The sequence below is a fragment of the Camelus bactrianus genome, chromosome 5, assembly GCF_048773025.1.
Source record: "Camelus bactrianus isolate YW-2024 breed Bactrian camel chromosome 5, ASM4877302v1, whole genome shotgun sequence".
In the NCBI taxonomy this organism is placed as follows: Eukaryota; Metazoa; Chordata; class Mammalia; order Artiodactyla; family Camelidae; genus Camelus; species Camelus bactrianus.
The window spans coordinates 64,065,598-64,082,664 of NC_133543.1; the positions used below are offsets into that span (position 1 = coordinate 64,065,598).

The window sequence follows — 17,067 nt, forward strand, 5'->3', positions numbered from 1 at the left end:
TGTATATTAGATCTTGTCACCTACTTCAGCCTTGTTTCTGATTGTTTTAGACTTTGCATCTTTTAATCTGGACATCAGAGTTTTCACTGCAACTTTGAACAAGTTTATTACAAGCCCTGGAGTTGGAAATGACTGGCTGAGAATGGCCATTACAAAAAGAGCACCTGAGTTGTATACTCAGGAATAGTAGGATTTGCAAAATGAAGCAAATAAAAAAGCCTAATTCATTCTCTTAAGACTGTATTTTAAAATAAAAGAGATAATTTTATATAGTAAATGATTTATTCATTTCTCAAAATAATAACCTCCTGCTAGTTACCTCCTGAATAAAAAAGCATTTTTGTGTCTGGATATAGATAGATAGATAAATAGATAGATTCCAAAGTTAATCTGAGGATACAGTATATTTAAATATACTTCATTATTAATGTTGAAATATGTTATAATTCATCAACAGGTTTATTTTCGGTTTCAGTATGAATTCATAATTAGACCAACCATGGTTTGAACATAGTTTATGTTTGCAGCAAAGAAAATGAATATTTCGTATAATTGAATCATAAATTTTACCCATTATACCTGAACTTTACATCTATATCCTTCAAAAGAGCTCTAACATCCTTAACTGCATCCTGTATTATTCTTGTAAAATAGCCTTGTTTTATAGATTTATTGTGCAATTATTTCAGAACAATATGAGGACACCAAGATACCACATTCATTTTATAAGTGTATTTTTCCTGCCATTGTGTTTTATTATTGTATGAGGAACTATATTTCTATAATTTGTATTTTATTTGGATATTGGACACTACATTAATTGAAATTATTAAAACCTTACAGTAGTCCCAGTGAGAAATCTTCATTTCAAACATTTTGGTAGATGTACCACCACATCTCCCATTAAGAAGGCTTACTGCCTAACAGTGGAGAGGAAGGTCAGTAGACAGCTTCCAGCCTGTAACTTCTTCAGAACCTGCGTCATCTGCAAAGAGCTGGCCTCACCAAAATTCCTGAACTTCCCAGGGCACCCCGTCCAGTGACTGAGAGAGGTGAAGGGACAAGGGCCTGATCCTTTGGGCTCAACAGGGTATCATCTGACAGGCAGCACTCTCTGGAGAGCTCCCTACCAGGTTGACCAAGGCTTTTCTTGACTGCATTACAGTTTGAGAATTTTTCTACACAAAGCCCATCCCACCCACAACAGCAGCAGTGATTAGAATCTTTTAAAAAATGCAAATTCTCGGCTGATCTCAGAACTTCCCAATCAGATATTCTGGGAGTGGATATTAGCCATTTCTGGGTAATTCTGATGGACGCTGAAGTTTGAGAACCACTGATCTCCTCATTCCTTCTTCCTCTCCCTCCCCATTACAGATACTAATCTCTAATAAATCTCTTGCAGCCCAATTCTTTCTCAGTACCTGCATGATGGAAACTCATCCTCAGCAACAAGTTTGTTGTACCAATCTCTAACTGAACCAAGGCTCTTAATATCAACCTGAAAATAAATATGTATGACATTTTGAGAGCTTACAGAACATTATCTGTGGTCAGGTCATTTTTAATCTCAAAGCATCACACTTTCTGTTAGGGAGTACTTACTGACCTTAGTCTGTTAGTTTCAAGCCTACCCTCTATTCTCTGCTCAGTGATGCTGGGGTTGGAAATCTGCAAACCATATTTAGCCAACACCCTTACCAGCTGAGAGTTACTGTCTCCTAGTAGGAGTCACTGGTGGAAGATTAGAAACCTGGAAAGAGGAGAGGAGCTTCCAGCTCACTGGTCTGGTTGACCTCTCTCTGGTTAGGACAGTTAGGTCCAGAATCCAGCTTCTTTGGACACACCCAGCAGTCATGTGTCATTCTATCTGGAGTATGAATAACAGCCCAGAAGTATGTGTGTGTGTGTGTGTGTGTTTTCTTTACTGACCCTGATACAGAATGTTTTCTCTGAACTGGGGTAAAGTGGAGTGTAAATCATGATACATCAAGAAAATTTAGTGTATACACATAAACATTATGAAGACACAACGTGAAAAGATGTAACAGCATGAGAGCACAAGTCAAGTGTTCTTGAAACTCCTATATTGGAAAATAAAAAAAAAATGTTTAATAAAATCAACGTTTTAAGCAGCGATCCATTCTTCACAGCAGGTATATATACAAAATAAGACCTAGGAAGCATAAAAAAAGGTAACGAACAACATCTAATTAGAATCTGCTAAATTATAATTTATGAGATACACTGAGGAAATTTTTCATTCATTCAAGACTTGTGGTTTCCCCTCTAACACATGAAGTATATAATATGTTTTGTATAAGCTTTGCAATTGGGGCAGTATTTTACTCAATATTATGGACAATTCCAAATCACTATTGGTATGCATGTATACAAAACTATTGCAGTATGCAGCCTTGAAGATGCTCCCCACCTCATCCCTCCACTGCCCCCTGCCCTCTGGTATTCAAGCCCTCGTGTATTAACCCTACCCATGAATTTGGACTGGACTTGCTGGCTCATTTCTAGTGAATATACTAGAGAAGACATGAAGAGACGCACTCTCTCTTGCTCTGTCTAGCACTGCGCAGTCAGAGGGAAACCAGCTGGCAGCCCCGTGGAGAGGTCCACATCACTGTGCCTAGAAGCAGATCTTCTGAGGCCTGTCAAGAATTACACAATTGAGCTTGGAAAAGAGTCCTGCCCTTGCTGAAATATGAGACAACCTCAGTGCCAGCTGACACCGTGCCTGCAGTCTCCTGAGAGGCCATTAAGCAGGAACACCCAGCCGGTCCGTGCCTGGCTTCCTGACTCACAGAAGCTGTGAAATGTAAATGTTGGCGGTTTTCAACCACTAAGTTTTGGGGTAATTTATTAGGCAGAAATAGATTACTAATACAGATTTCGATGCCTGAACATGAGGATTACAAAACCTGCCATTACAAAAACCTAAACTGTGGGAACAGCTTCAAAACTGAGCAGCTCTGACTCTGAGGAGAGTGTTGGTGAAAATTTAAAGTGCCTTGAACATTCTGTTTGTGGAATTTTGGACTTCACGCTGTGAGTGAGGGCTTATGAGAAAGTGAGAAAAACCCTCTTGAAAAGTGGAAAGAGGAGAATCCTTGTTATTTAGCGGCAGGGAGACTGACAGCACTAAACTGCCTTGTGTAGAAAGTAGAACGCATGCCTAATGAGCTGGGTGGTCTCTCTAAAGAGATGTGTAAGAAAAGAGATGTAAAGAAAAGTTTTGAAGGTGTGGCCTGGTGTCTTCATGATGCTAATAGTGAAATGTAAGAGAAATGAGACAAATTGAAAGACAAACTTTAAAAAGAGCCAGAACTTAATGGTTTAGAAAATCTTTAGCCTCTCCAGATAGGACATGATGTGAAAATTAAGAAAGTGCCAAATGAGAAGAGGCCTTTGGACCTCCAAGTTCTACTTGCAGGAAGCAGATTACTACATCCTTTTAGCTACCAAAAAGTGCTCCCTTTCATGCAATAGAAAAAATGACTCCTAGGATTAAACCAACAGCCCAGAGATCAGACGTGAGTGCCAAGAAAGTTATTTCCAGGCCTTGAGGCATAATCAAGGAGCTTCCAACATTTGGACAGATTTTAGAATTCTTATGGACAGGTGACTACTTGTCTCATTTTCTCCCTTTTTAAATTGAATGTCTATAGCAGTTATCCTATGCTTGTCTCACCATTAATGTCAGGTATTTGGAAGGTCGATAACATGTCTTCTTGGTTTCCAGGGTCTGCAGATTCAGAAGAATTATAACTGAGGAGCTGTACTTAGGAAACACACCTAAAGGTTTTTTCCAGGTATGGATCTGATTTAGATGACGAGATTCTGGACTTCGACCTAATTAAGTAACGGGATAAAGAACTCTCTAAGGAGAGATGTATGATGTATAACAGAAAATAAAACTGTTTTGAAATGGGAAAGAGTTTGCAAAAACTACCTGAACTTCATTAATTTCTAAAAGAGCATAAGGAGGAAAAAAATTAAATTTATTGTAACCCTTTGAAGTAAAAAACAGTTTTTAATTCAGAGTCAGAAAAAAAGAAAATGGTAAACAGGTGAATGCCCGCTGATATTATTAAACATAACTTCCTACAAAATAAATCATTTTTATTTCATACTTCAAAATTAAGTTAGTTTCAAATTCCTCAAGTGTTAGAGGTAGCAATTTGATTAAGATTAGAATTAATGGAAAATATAAATAAAGATTAAATGGAGTAATTTTCAAGAAGAATTACTTACAGGTTACAAAAGTATATTATAAAAAGCCTAGTGTTTTAGTTAGAAACAGAAAAGAAATTAAAAATATTTAGCAAAATAAAGAGGAATTTTTCCTTGAAAGTACATATTTTTATATGTTAATATAAATACATTTTTAAAAATAAAATAATAAAAACTTCCTACTCAAACCAATTTCCTTAACTGAGTTATGAAGTTTTCTTTAAACTAAACTTATAAATGAGGGTTTAGTGGACATAAAAGCACAACAATTTTGTTTAAATAAACTGTCAGGGCAATATCCCTGAGATTCAAAAATCCTCAACAAATGATTAGCAAACCCAATTCAATAATACATTAAAAGGATCAAAGACCATGATCAACTTGGATTTAGACCAGGAACGTAAAGACGGTTCAACATTTGCAAATCAATAATGTGGTTAATCAATAATGTGATAATAAAATGAAGGATAAAAATCATATGACTATCAAATGACACCAAAAGCAAAGACAACAAAAGCAAAAATAAACAAGTGGGACTACGTAAAACTAAAAAGTTCCTGCAGAGCAAAAGAAACCATCAACAATGAAAAGGCAATTACTGAATGGGAGAAAATATTTGCAATCATATCTGATAAGATGTTAATATCCAAAATATATAAAGTGCTCACACCACTCAATAGCTAAAAAACAAAAAATCCAATTAAAAATGGGCAGAAGATCTTAATAGGTATTTTTTCCAAAGAAGACATACAGATGGCCAACAGGTACATGGAAAGATGTTCAGCATTACTAATCATCAGGGAAAAGCAAATCAAAACCACAATGAGGTATCACCTCATACCTGTTAGAATGGCTATTATCAATAATATAAGAAATCACGAACATAGGCAAGGATGTGGAGAAAAGGGAGCCCTTGTGCACTCATGGTAGAAATGTAAATTGGTACAGTCAGCATGGAAAACAGTATGGAGGTTCCTCAAAAAATTAAACACGCAACCACCCTATGATCCAGCAATTCTACTTCTGCATATTTATCTGAAAGAAAACAGAAACATTAGCTGAAAAAAATACATACATCCCATGTTCATTGCAGCATTTTTTACAATAGCCAGGATATGGAAACAACCTAAATGTCCATCGACAGATGAATGGATAAAGGAGATGTGGTACATATATACACAATTAAATATTATTCAGCCATAAAAAAAGAATGAAATCTTGTCATCTGCAAAAACATGAATGACCTTAAGGGTATTTTGCTAAGTTAAATAAGTCAGACAGAGAAATACAAATACCATATGATCTCGATTATATGCGGAATCAAACAAGCAAATAAACAAACAAAAGCAAGCCCATAGATATAAGGAACAAACTGGGGTTACCAGAGGTGGCCAGGGTGGTAGGGTGGGTGAAATGGTTGAAGCAGGTCAAAAGGCACAAACTTGCAGTTATAAAACAAGTCATGGGGATGTAATATACAGCATGATGACTATAGTTAATAATACTGTACTGCATATTTGAAAATTGCTAATAGAGTAAATCTTAAAAGTTCTCAATTCAACAAGGAAAACAAGCTTTTGTAACTATATGTGGTGACAGATGTTAATTAGACATATCGTAGTGATCATCTGCAACATACAAATACTGAATCGTTATGTTGCATACCTAAATTTAATATAATGTTATATGTCAATTACACCTCAAGTTTTTTAAAAGGCTGCGTAGCAAAAAAAAACCAACAAACAAAACTCAACTTTTGGGGACTTTGAGCATTTTGCATGCAGAAAGAGGACCAGGGGGTGTGCTGCAGTTGGTGTCTCTATGATGGCCCCCAACATTCTTTGCCTCCTGGTAGTCACATCCTTGTATAACAGCCTCACCTTGTATATATGCTGAACTCATTGAATCACTTCTATTAAATGAATAAGAGAGAAGTGATGGAATGTCATTCTGAGATTAGGTAAGAATGTCTAAGGTGCTAACCTACCCTCTCAAGAGGCAACCCTGTGGAGAGATGTCCCTGTGACCAAGGCTGCAAGTAGATCTGAGGCCTCTCAGCTGTGTGAGTGAATTTGGAAGCTAATCCACTCCCAGTAAGTCTTAAAATGACTGCAGCCTTCATCTACATTTGACTGCAGTCTCATGAGAGACGCTGAAGTAGAAAAATCTAGCTAACTCCACCCAGATTCTGGGCCTATAGACTGTAAGGTAATAAAAGTTTCTAATATTCAGTTGCTTAGTCTTGGGCAATTAAGTGCACAGCAGTAAATAAGTCATAAGGCAAGTCATAGAATGGAAGGAAATATTTTCGAAGCTCAATAATAAGAACATAATCTTTTTCTCATTTATTATCAGATTATGTTCTTGTAATTGTTGAGTTGTAAGTGTTCATTATATATCTGTGTACAAGCCTTTTATCAGATATGTGTTTTGAAAATATTTCCTTCCATTCTATGGCCTGTCTTTATATTTTCTTAAAATAACTACTAAAGAGTATCATAATTTTAATTTTGACAAAGTCCTATTTATTATTTTTTTGGATTTTATAAGTCATGGGTTTTTTTGTCCAGTCTAAGCCTAATCCATGGTCACAAGGTTTTTTTTTCCCTTGTTCTCTACTAGAAGCTTTATAGTTTTAGGTTTTACATTTAGGTCAATGATCAACTCTGAATTAAGTATTGTAAATGGATAAAGTAAGCTTCTAGGTTCAAAGTTTTCCCATGTGGATATTCAACTTTCTCATCACTACTTTTTTTTTTTAAACTATCATTTCACCTTTATCAAAACTGAATTGACTACACACGTGCAGGTATATATCTGAACTCTCTATTTTATGCCACTAATATATATGTCTATACTTAAGTCATACTATGTTACCCTAATTAATGTAGCTTTACAGGAAATCTTAAAATCAGGCAGCTTAAGTCCTTCAACTTTGCTCTTCTTTTTCTAAAACGTTTTGGCTTTTCTAGGTCCTTCATATTTTCTTTTCAATTTTAGAATCAGCCTGTCAATTTCTGAGAACTCCCAGTGGGATTTTGATGGAATCTAATGTTTGCCATATTTTACAAATGATTGCTTGCTAAAGATTAGTAGTATACAGGAAAAATAGCTTAACTTTCAGAACTGCTTACTCTAGGAAAATGCAAATTATTAATTAGACAGTAATATGGAAAAACATCTTGGCTGATAGGCTTTTAATAAATTAATAATTTTCTTCATTAAAATACATAAATCCAGCAGTGATTCTCACATAAAAGAAATGCAATATTGTCTAACTCCCTTTCTGTATCTGCTTTACATCATTGAAATGTCTTCCTCACTAGACTACAGGTGAAAATTAAAATGTTGGTGCAAATTAACAATACTTGCTATAATAAGCATAGCATAGACCCCTTTTAATGTTTCTTATTACTCATTAATGTGATATCAACATATTTTATTTATATATTATTATTTTTCATTATAAACATAATTTGCACTCTTAGTCTTCTCAGATGCACCACTTAATGAGTTTGATGATACAATTCTCCAGAGAGAGAAATATATAGTGCCGCATGGCTAAAAGGCAAATTTTCTTTTAATTGCTTATCTCGGGAATAAACTGAAAAGTGCATATAGATCTTATAAACATTTAAATTCTGTTTAAATAATAGAATACCAATTTAACAATATGCATCATAATTTTTTTAGATTTAAGTAGGTGCATTTATGACCAGTCACAACATATCTGTCAGTTCTTTTGGTCCACATTTATAATACACAGCCTCAACAGAGAGGCATCACTGGACACTTGCACATTTACTGGCTGGAATGATAACATGAAATCATGTTGAGTGGAATATATTTATTACTAGAGAAATATGTTTAAGGATTCTGACCTCTAGGGAACAAAGGCTCTGAAATATCTAATCCTGGCACTGTTCCCACCAAGAGAGCTAAAAAAGGCAGGCAGGGTCCTCAGGGAACTAGAAGGGGTCAGTGTTTATAGCTTATTTGTTACTCTGTTTCTCGATGATCAGTGTGAGATTGCCAACTGGCTAATCATCTTTCATAGTCAGCATGTCTAGACTGACACATACATCTGAAACTCTGACCACTTCTTACTATATCAGTGCTAGTAACCTGTACCACCACCAATTCTCAGTTAGGTCATTATAATAGATTCTTAACTGGGCTTTCCTTGTATTTCTATGTTTATTCTCTACTCGAAAGCCAGCGTGAGCCTTTGAAATCATTATTCAGATCATCTTATTCTATCGTTCAAAACCATTCAGTGGCTCTCTATTTCACTCAAAGCGAAAACCAAAGTTCTCACAATGGTCTGAATGACCCTCCAAGGCCTGTGCTTCTCTGTAAAGTCTTGTCCGTATTTCTCTCACGACAGTATTAAAGGCCACAGAATGATCCAACACAGTTCTATAATCTGACATTTTTCTACTTAGCTCTCTAAACTTCCAAACCCTGTAGATCTGTGTTATATGTCCACACACACACACACACACACGCATGCACACACACACACAAAGAGATCATTTTACCAGCTGCTTTATTATTAAATAAATATTGTAAAATTCCCACTTGTTAGTGAAGGAAAATTCCCATCCTTCTAATGACACCAAAAAATTTATACTTCAGAGCCTGTCAGAAATCACACCCTACTTCCAAATATCAAATTAAGTGTTAGAAATATCCGACCACAAATGATATCAATACATCTCAATCTAGTTCTCAAAAAAGGAAATGCAGTGCCTAACTTGAGAATTTGAAGAAGGGAACTGAATTCAGGCCTCTCTTCTCCCGTCAACTTGCTTTGCTTCCTACTTGGACAGGCCCCTTTTGTTCTACAGGTGGGTTTCACCATTCAAACAGACAGGATGACCACCAGAGGACCTAATGCCACATCTCATGGTTTAGCAGGTTTAGAGATATTTTTCCTTCTTTCCTTATTTTTTAAAATCAATGAGAGTGTATCTCATTGGCATTGTTTAGATCACATGCCCAATTCACTGATAAACACTGCTGAAGAAAAAGAAATCACAATTGGCCTGGTCTTGGTCATTGTTCCCCTAAAACCTGTAAGTGCCTCCCCAGGATGATGTAACAGGCAAGAGTAATTCCCCAAAGGGAAGGATGCTACATACACACTGGGAAGAGGAAAAGCCTGATATTTTTGCTGTTATATTGTATATCTGCACTTCAGTGATAAGATACGGAAGCCAGTAACATCTGCCAAATTCTGCTTCTTTCATTGTAACAAGGATTTCTACCCTGAACAAGAATGCAGTGTTTTCATAGAAAAAAACAGCAACAGGCTCAATACTGAAGTTTTGCTTTCAAGAAACTTTTATGGGTGACTTACATCAAGCAGAAGTCAGGGGCTACTGTGGTATTTATGAAAATATAATACAGTTTAAAGCCATACATGGGTAAGGTCTCAAAAAGTTTAAATTGTATGATACAAATGGAACCAAACTGCTATAATTATTACTAGAAAGAGGAAACATTGTTGGATCCAAAAAGACCCTATAAATTGATAGTATTTTTCAAAATTAAAAATAATTATAACACAGAGACATAAATAAATAATAAATAAGCAATGAATTAGTTTAAATACTTTAAATTTAATATTTAAGTAAATACATAATAATTTAATAATAATTTAAATTTAATATTTAAATTTAAATAAATAAAATTCTCTAAAAAATTACATAAAACCTTTATGCATAACTTTTTAAACTCTATTAAAGAACATAAAAGAATACCTATATAAATGCAGACATATGACATTCTCATAGTGATGAAAAATATCAGTATTGTAAAGATGCTATTCTCTCCAAAATAATTTAAATATAAATTGAATTCATAAATTTAAGTCAATATGATGAAACAATGAAATTATATAAGAGATCTTGAAATTTACATAGACAATAAATGTCCACAGTGAGCAAAAGTGATCAAAAGGAACACACATAAGAGAAGCCAAGGAAAATGCACCCTAACAGCTGTTAAGTTCTCCGAAGCCATTGCAATGAAAACAATAAAAAACTAACATTGACAAATAGACCAAACAGAATCCAGAAATCAGTATGATTTATGTAGAGGCATCATCACAAATAAATCTGAAAATACTAGAATATTCAATAAGTTATTTTGGGAAATTTGACTCACTTTATGAAAAAAAATAGGATATTATTATGACTAACTCATATCATGTGTGAAAATAAACCCCAGATAGATTAAATATCCAGATATGACAAGCAAAATTATAAAGCCCAGGAAGATAAAGCTAAAATGATTTATGGATTGGGCAGGATTTCTAACACATGGCCTAAAAAACACAAACTGTAAGGTAATCTTTAATGAATTTTACTACCAAACATAATGATAAATGCATGCTTATTTAGCTACTGTAATTTGGTCTAAACAATCTCCATATTCAATGTAAAATCATCAATAATTAAATAACAAGTTAAAATATAAAAATAATACTGGAAATACAAGAAGTAAATAAGACAAAAATCTCTATTTTCAAGAACTTGATATGTGCATTAATAAAAATTAAAACTCCAAGCAGAATTTGATGGATTTTTAAAGATAATTCAAATTACTTGTCATTTTCCCCACCTTATATATTTTAAAGTACTATTTGTATGTATCTTTTCCCTATTTCAGAGAATTCAGCATAAATGATACATTCAATAATCTTTATATCTTTTCATTTATGATACTATCAGTCAAACTTACTAATATGTTTGCAAAGCTGCTTCAAAGTCTCTATTCATTTCCACTTAACTTTATCCTAACCTAAATAAGAAAATGTATAAATGTTTACAATAGCTTTTTGGCGAACAAACCTGTGTGCTCTAATTATAGTTGTTAAAAGTGTAAAGGCTTTTCTCCCCCATGATTTTATTATGAAAACATCTACATAAGCCATATACCATATGGACCACACCAGAGAAAATTCATTTAATATGTTATAAAAGGTTGTACTCCCCTCTTTAATTAGGACTTCAGTGCTAACAAATTAAATCACATTAACCACTGCATCCCGAGTTAGCCACAAAATTACTAACTGCAATGCTTAGATTTAATTAAACATTTTATAATCTCTTTTCCCTGGCAAGGATGTTCATCCTTTTCCCATGTACACTTGTAAGAAGAGAATGGTAAATAGCTAATAAATTAGAATTAGTTTTATAATTTTATATCCAGAAAAATTACATGTATTTTTGTATGCATTTTAGCTTATCTGGAAATAACCTAAAAGTGATGTCAAGATCTAACCAGGTAACATTATGGCATCTGTTCTATTATATTCAAGTATAATGGGTGGGTGCGGTGTGTTAAATGACCACAATTTTCCAAAAACAAACAATATAATATATCACATATTTTAAATGTTCAATAAATATCCATGTATTGTCCTTTCTCTTAAGACAAAGATAACATGCACTCATGTATGGAATGCCATAATAACCTCCTGTTGACCTAAATTTTTAAGGTAAAATGGAGCAAGCTCAAAACAGTCAAAAAATCAGGCTATAATATTGAGACCTTCATGAATTTCACAACACTGGGTCTCCCCTCTGATATGCTAAGACTCTCTCTAGGTAGTGCGCATTCTTATCGTGGAAGTGGAAGGTAATGAACTTACCTTAGTCTTATTAATGAATTATTTCCATAGTATTTGGGGGAGGCCAGTGTTTAACATTTGTCATCATTATATACTATGTATTTGTTTACAGTCTGTGTTCCCAGCTAGATAACTAGAAATTAAAACAAATCCTAAAAGTCCTTTGAGAGACTAAGAAGTAAAGATACTTTGGGCATAAGATATTGGGCTAAGATATAATTCAGAAAAAAATAAGACCATAAGCCTAGGGAAAAATTATATGTGATGCTTGAAACTTACTTTATTTTAACACCTGAAGAGAAATTTTGAATCTCAGGATTTACTCATTCTGACATATCTTGATTTTGAAAATTATTTACAAGCAAAGTGAAACAAAACACAAGTTCAAAAGCCATAAGTACTTTGTGTCCACTTAAAGGCAAATAAGGATAGTGAGGAACTGTAAATTCTGTCTTTATCCCTAATTGAGCCACATGGTTAAAGAAAGATAATAGTCAGGAAATCAATTATTTGGGAGAATCACCACAACTAGCCTAATGAAAAAAAAAAAAAAAAAACGTGAGTATTATTCGAGTGAGAGACCAGGCTCAGAAACTGCCTTTTGCCTCACACAACTGTCTATGGCATTGTGTCTCAAATACGCCAGATGGACTGAACTGCTTTGTTTGGGTGATGGGTGGGTTAAGGGGAGACTACTGCAGGCTAACTCCTTACTTCCCATAGTTAAAGGCTCAGAAACACTGAAGAAGAGTTAACAGTGACAAAAGGTGGGGCTGATGGGACTTTCTCCTGGCCCTAGTTCCCTAACAGATGTAGAGCTGCTGGTAACGCTGCCCAAGGATCACAGGGTCCAACCACATTTGAGAAAAATCAGTAATTACTGGCACTAAGTCTTTAATGATTCAAGTTTCCATCCCAGCAGAGGGTGGAGGTTGGGGAGAATATATGAACTTCTTTCTTTCATTTAAGGGAATATGAAATTCAGTGTTAGGGAAGCCATCCATTCACCAAGGGAGCAATTTACAGAGTTTGCAGGTGTCCTGGGAGCCATGGCTGCCTCCTCCCATCCAATGTCTCAAAAGGCACTACCAGCATGAGTACATACAGCACACACACCAGCTAGAAAATAAAATAGACTTAGGTTAAATGGCATAAATATCATGCAATGAGGACAGGAAAGGAAGCTGTGTAGGATCAGGAGCTTGAAGTTAGGAAAATTGAAGCATTAGATAAATAACAGATGAAAATTCAGCACTCCCAGGAAATAATGGTGGATTTCTGGAAAGCGACTACAGAAGGTTAAAATTTCTTAATTTTTACAAAAAAGGGTAAAACTATATCTATGATAGTCTGGGAGTGAAACAGAACATTTAAAGGAATTTGTCTGAATCATTTACTGTCATTTTTAAAGGATGTAAACATTTCTAAAAAATCTACATAATCATAATTTTAAAGTTGGTGGATTAAGCCCTTTATATCACAGATGAGGAGCAGACATCTAGAGTTTAAGTGAAATACCCAAGGTTATACTGATAGAAACAGAGCTATCCAGGAATATAACCTCAATTCTCTCACCCCTGAGGAAGTTTTCTTTTCCCCTCTATAATATCAGACTGTCTACTTCAATCAATTAAATTGTGTTCCAATTATTCACTATGCAAAAAACAAACATTTTAAAGTCTCTACCATCCACTGGGGAAAGTATAAACAGTGGTGATCAAAATGAGTATGTTTCCTCCCTTCATGTCTTTTACAGTTTGACATTATGAGGAAGTGCATTGGTAGAGTGCACATGTCAGGCCCCATGGTGCTCCATATAAAGTTGGGGAAGTGGGACTTCATGACTGAATGTGGACTAAAGGAATATTCGGGGGGAGGTGGTCACAGTCCTCTTAGTCAGCATCACACTGTTCCTATTTTACACTTAAAGAGAACAGAGAAGGCATTCCTAGCTAGAATGGTAATATATAAGCAAAGAAGAGGACAACTGGGTGAAAGAAAGCAATCTTGCATTGCTTTATACTCAAAACTCTTTTTACATATCCACATAATTTAATTTTTAGAAATCTCTGTAATTGAGTTTTAATTTTTGGTATTTTATATTTAAGATAGCTTAGATTTAGAAAGGCAGTTAATGTGCTTAGGGTTAGTTAAGCTAAAAAATGCCTAAACTTGGACTGGACCATGGGTTTTCTGATTTCAAGTCGAGTGCTTTTCTACGACAGTGCTGCATAAAATACAACTCCGACACCGTCTGCTGAGGAAAATAATCCCAGCTGATGCTGTGCCCGATTTTGTGTAAGAAAAAGCTGGATCTGGTAACAGAAATGCCAATTCACAATATCAATATCCTAATCATTCATATCTGGAATAATTTTTCAAAATGTGTGACATTAATTTGAAGAAATAATTTGCTTTTCCCCCAATTTTCCAATGTATGTTGTAATTTTATCACTTTAAGTTGGACATTTAATGTTAATAACCATTTTGAGAATCTTCAGTATATTTAAATTATTTAGCTGAAAGCAACATAACTTTTTCTCTACACTCCTCTATTAAATAAATATTTATTCCTGGGATAATATAAGAAGGACCATATTTGAATACTAGAAATAAATTATGGAATATAGAAAAAATTATTTAACCTTTATTATCCACACTGTTTAGTTTTCAATCCCTGCATTTAAATTACAGACAAAGAAATATAGAGAGTTAATAAAAAATAAATTTATAGCCAATAAGGACTCACAAATGTTGCTGCTATGAGATAAATTATAGAATCAACCTGTTTTCCCTTTTTCATACTTTTTAAGTGTTCTACACTTAAACAGTCATCGTTTAATTTACAGAACTCTCAATAAATAACAGCGCTAAAAGCAAAAAAATTCACTCCTTTCCTCTACTGAAAAATGTATATTTCATATCAATTACCATTGCATAGATTATAAAAAGATAAGACAGAAAAAGCTAAAGAAAGAAAGACAGAGAGGGAGGGAGAGAAAAGGGAGGAAAGGAAGGAAAGGGAAACAGAGAAATAAAGTTAGACATCATAAAATCTTGAATTATGAATTTGGTTTTATGACCTTTAATTTGTGATCATTTAATCCTAGGTTTTTAAGTGTTCAGAATGTGAAATGATGAAAGCAGTAAAAATACTAGAGGGTTGTTTAATATATACTTAACATCTGAGAAGTCTATATTTTTAAAATTCTTACATAAAGCGTATATGTATATAACTAATTAACGTACAGAGAGAAAGTTGCTAACTTGTGGCCATTTCTATTAAGCTAATGGAGTACGTAGCTCAAGCATAAACTAACTTTTTTACTGTTACAGATTTATAATATAACTTCAGAGCTTATAGCTTTAATTTTATAGAGTACTTTTTTAATCATATGAACAGCTTTATTAGATAAGCATTTATAGTCCTAGTTACGATGATGAAATGAAGGTTTGAGTGGGCAAGTGATCTTCTGAAGACTTACTAGTAAACAGTAAGTCTAGATCCAATGATGTCTTCTGAATTTAAAGGCTGTTCACTATTACTAAATAATACCCCTTGGAATGATTTTTCCTACTTAGTGGTCATAATTAAGGCAATACACTCATTAATTATTAACTCTAAGCACAGCGTCAAAACAGCCTAATGTCCATTGAATTAGTTCTTTTTTTCCTTGTTATATAAAGCAACTAAAGCATGCTTGAAAATTTTCAGATTCCCAGGTCTGCTCCAGACATCAAGCATGTTACCTATCAGAGAAATTACTGTCTGTTAGCTATAAAATTTTGCTTCTTATCTCTTAGAATTCACCTAAGTCTGGTGAGGAGGAGAAACACTCATCATTTTCTTTTCTCACTTCCCTGGCTCGATTTTCTGCAAAGGAGAAAACTCTATACTCCTGAAATGAACCCTAGACCACAATATTGCCTTGAAATGATGATGTCTAGAAAGATGAGCACATAAAACAGGAGAACTTCTAGATGTTTCTGTAAGGATGTATATTGACTTGAGGTTTGAAGAATAAGATCAACAGGATGGTGAAAATGCTTTAGGCAGAGAAAACAATGTGGGCAAAGCCCCTCTGGCAAGAAAATGTGACACATTCAAAGGAATGAAAAAGGTCTGCATGACTGGCCCAGACAGGGAGAACCCGATAGATGTTATGAAAAACTTTTGACATTCCTTCTCACTTCAGTTTCTCTGCAGTCTATTGCATCTGCCCTTTGTGGCTTTTCTTTCTTTCTTTTTCATTTTCTTTTTTTTTTTTCCCCCTGCCATCTTGGTCCTTTTAGTCTTTTATTTTTTTCAAAAAGATAAAAGGCAAATGAAACCAATTATCAGATACTAAGTAAATTTATCAGGCTTCCAAGAACTGTATACCAATAAGTAAAAAATATATATCAAATTAAGCAGTCTTTCACACATTTTGTTTTATATTAAATAGTTTAATATTTTAACTAGAATGCTTATTTAAGTTATTATAATCATTTAAAACCATGATGATTCTGAAAACATGACAAGACTCTTTTTTGTAATTTATAGTCCATAATTAATATATATTCATTTAGTAAATATTAAATTAATTCAAAGCCAAAAATAGCTAGTAATCATATTTTTACTCCACTCCCTTCACTACAGTCCATTAGGGAGAGTGAGAGACAGAGCGTTACTGAATGAATAATTGTCAAGTAGAGACTACTTTGAAAATAACCAGTGGAAAATATGAGAACTGGATATTTAAATCTATTTACAATCCTCATGCAGTGTGTAAGAGAACTTGGCATATCTCTAACTGCAGATTTTCTTGCATGCTAATTGTACTTCAATAATAAACAAGAACATACGTATCTGTATGTCTGAAAAAATTAGGTTTTTTGGCTATTACATTTTAAAAATACATTCTGATACTTTAGATAGTATTAAATGCCTAGTAGAAAGAAATACAATAAAAATATTAAAAGTTCAAACTAAGTCTTTAGTCATCCTAAACTAGTATGTAAACTAACTGTTGTTTCAACATAAATTTCAAAGTTCTCTGACACTAAATCCAAAATTGAGGGGAGTAGAGAGGAAACACTCCATTAGGCAAAGAAAACATGAATGATTTGAATTTTTAGACAGAAATATAAAAGCAATACAAAGATAGAAAACCTCTTTCTTTCCTGATAAATGAATATATGGG

At 34.0% G+C, this 17,067-nt stretch overlaps 1 long non-coding RNA gene across 1 annotated transcript in view; it reads right to left on the minus strand.

Moving 5' to 3' along the window:
- LOC141577727 (uncharacterized) overlaps positions 1–17,067 on the minus strand; it is a 382,973-nt gene that overhangs the window by 6,848 nt on the left and 359,058 nt on the right. The window lies entirely within an intron of this gene.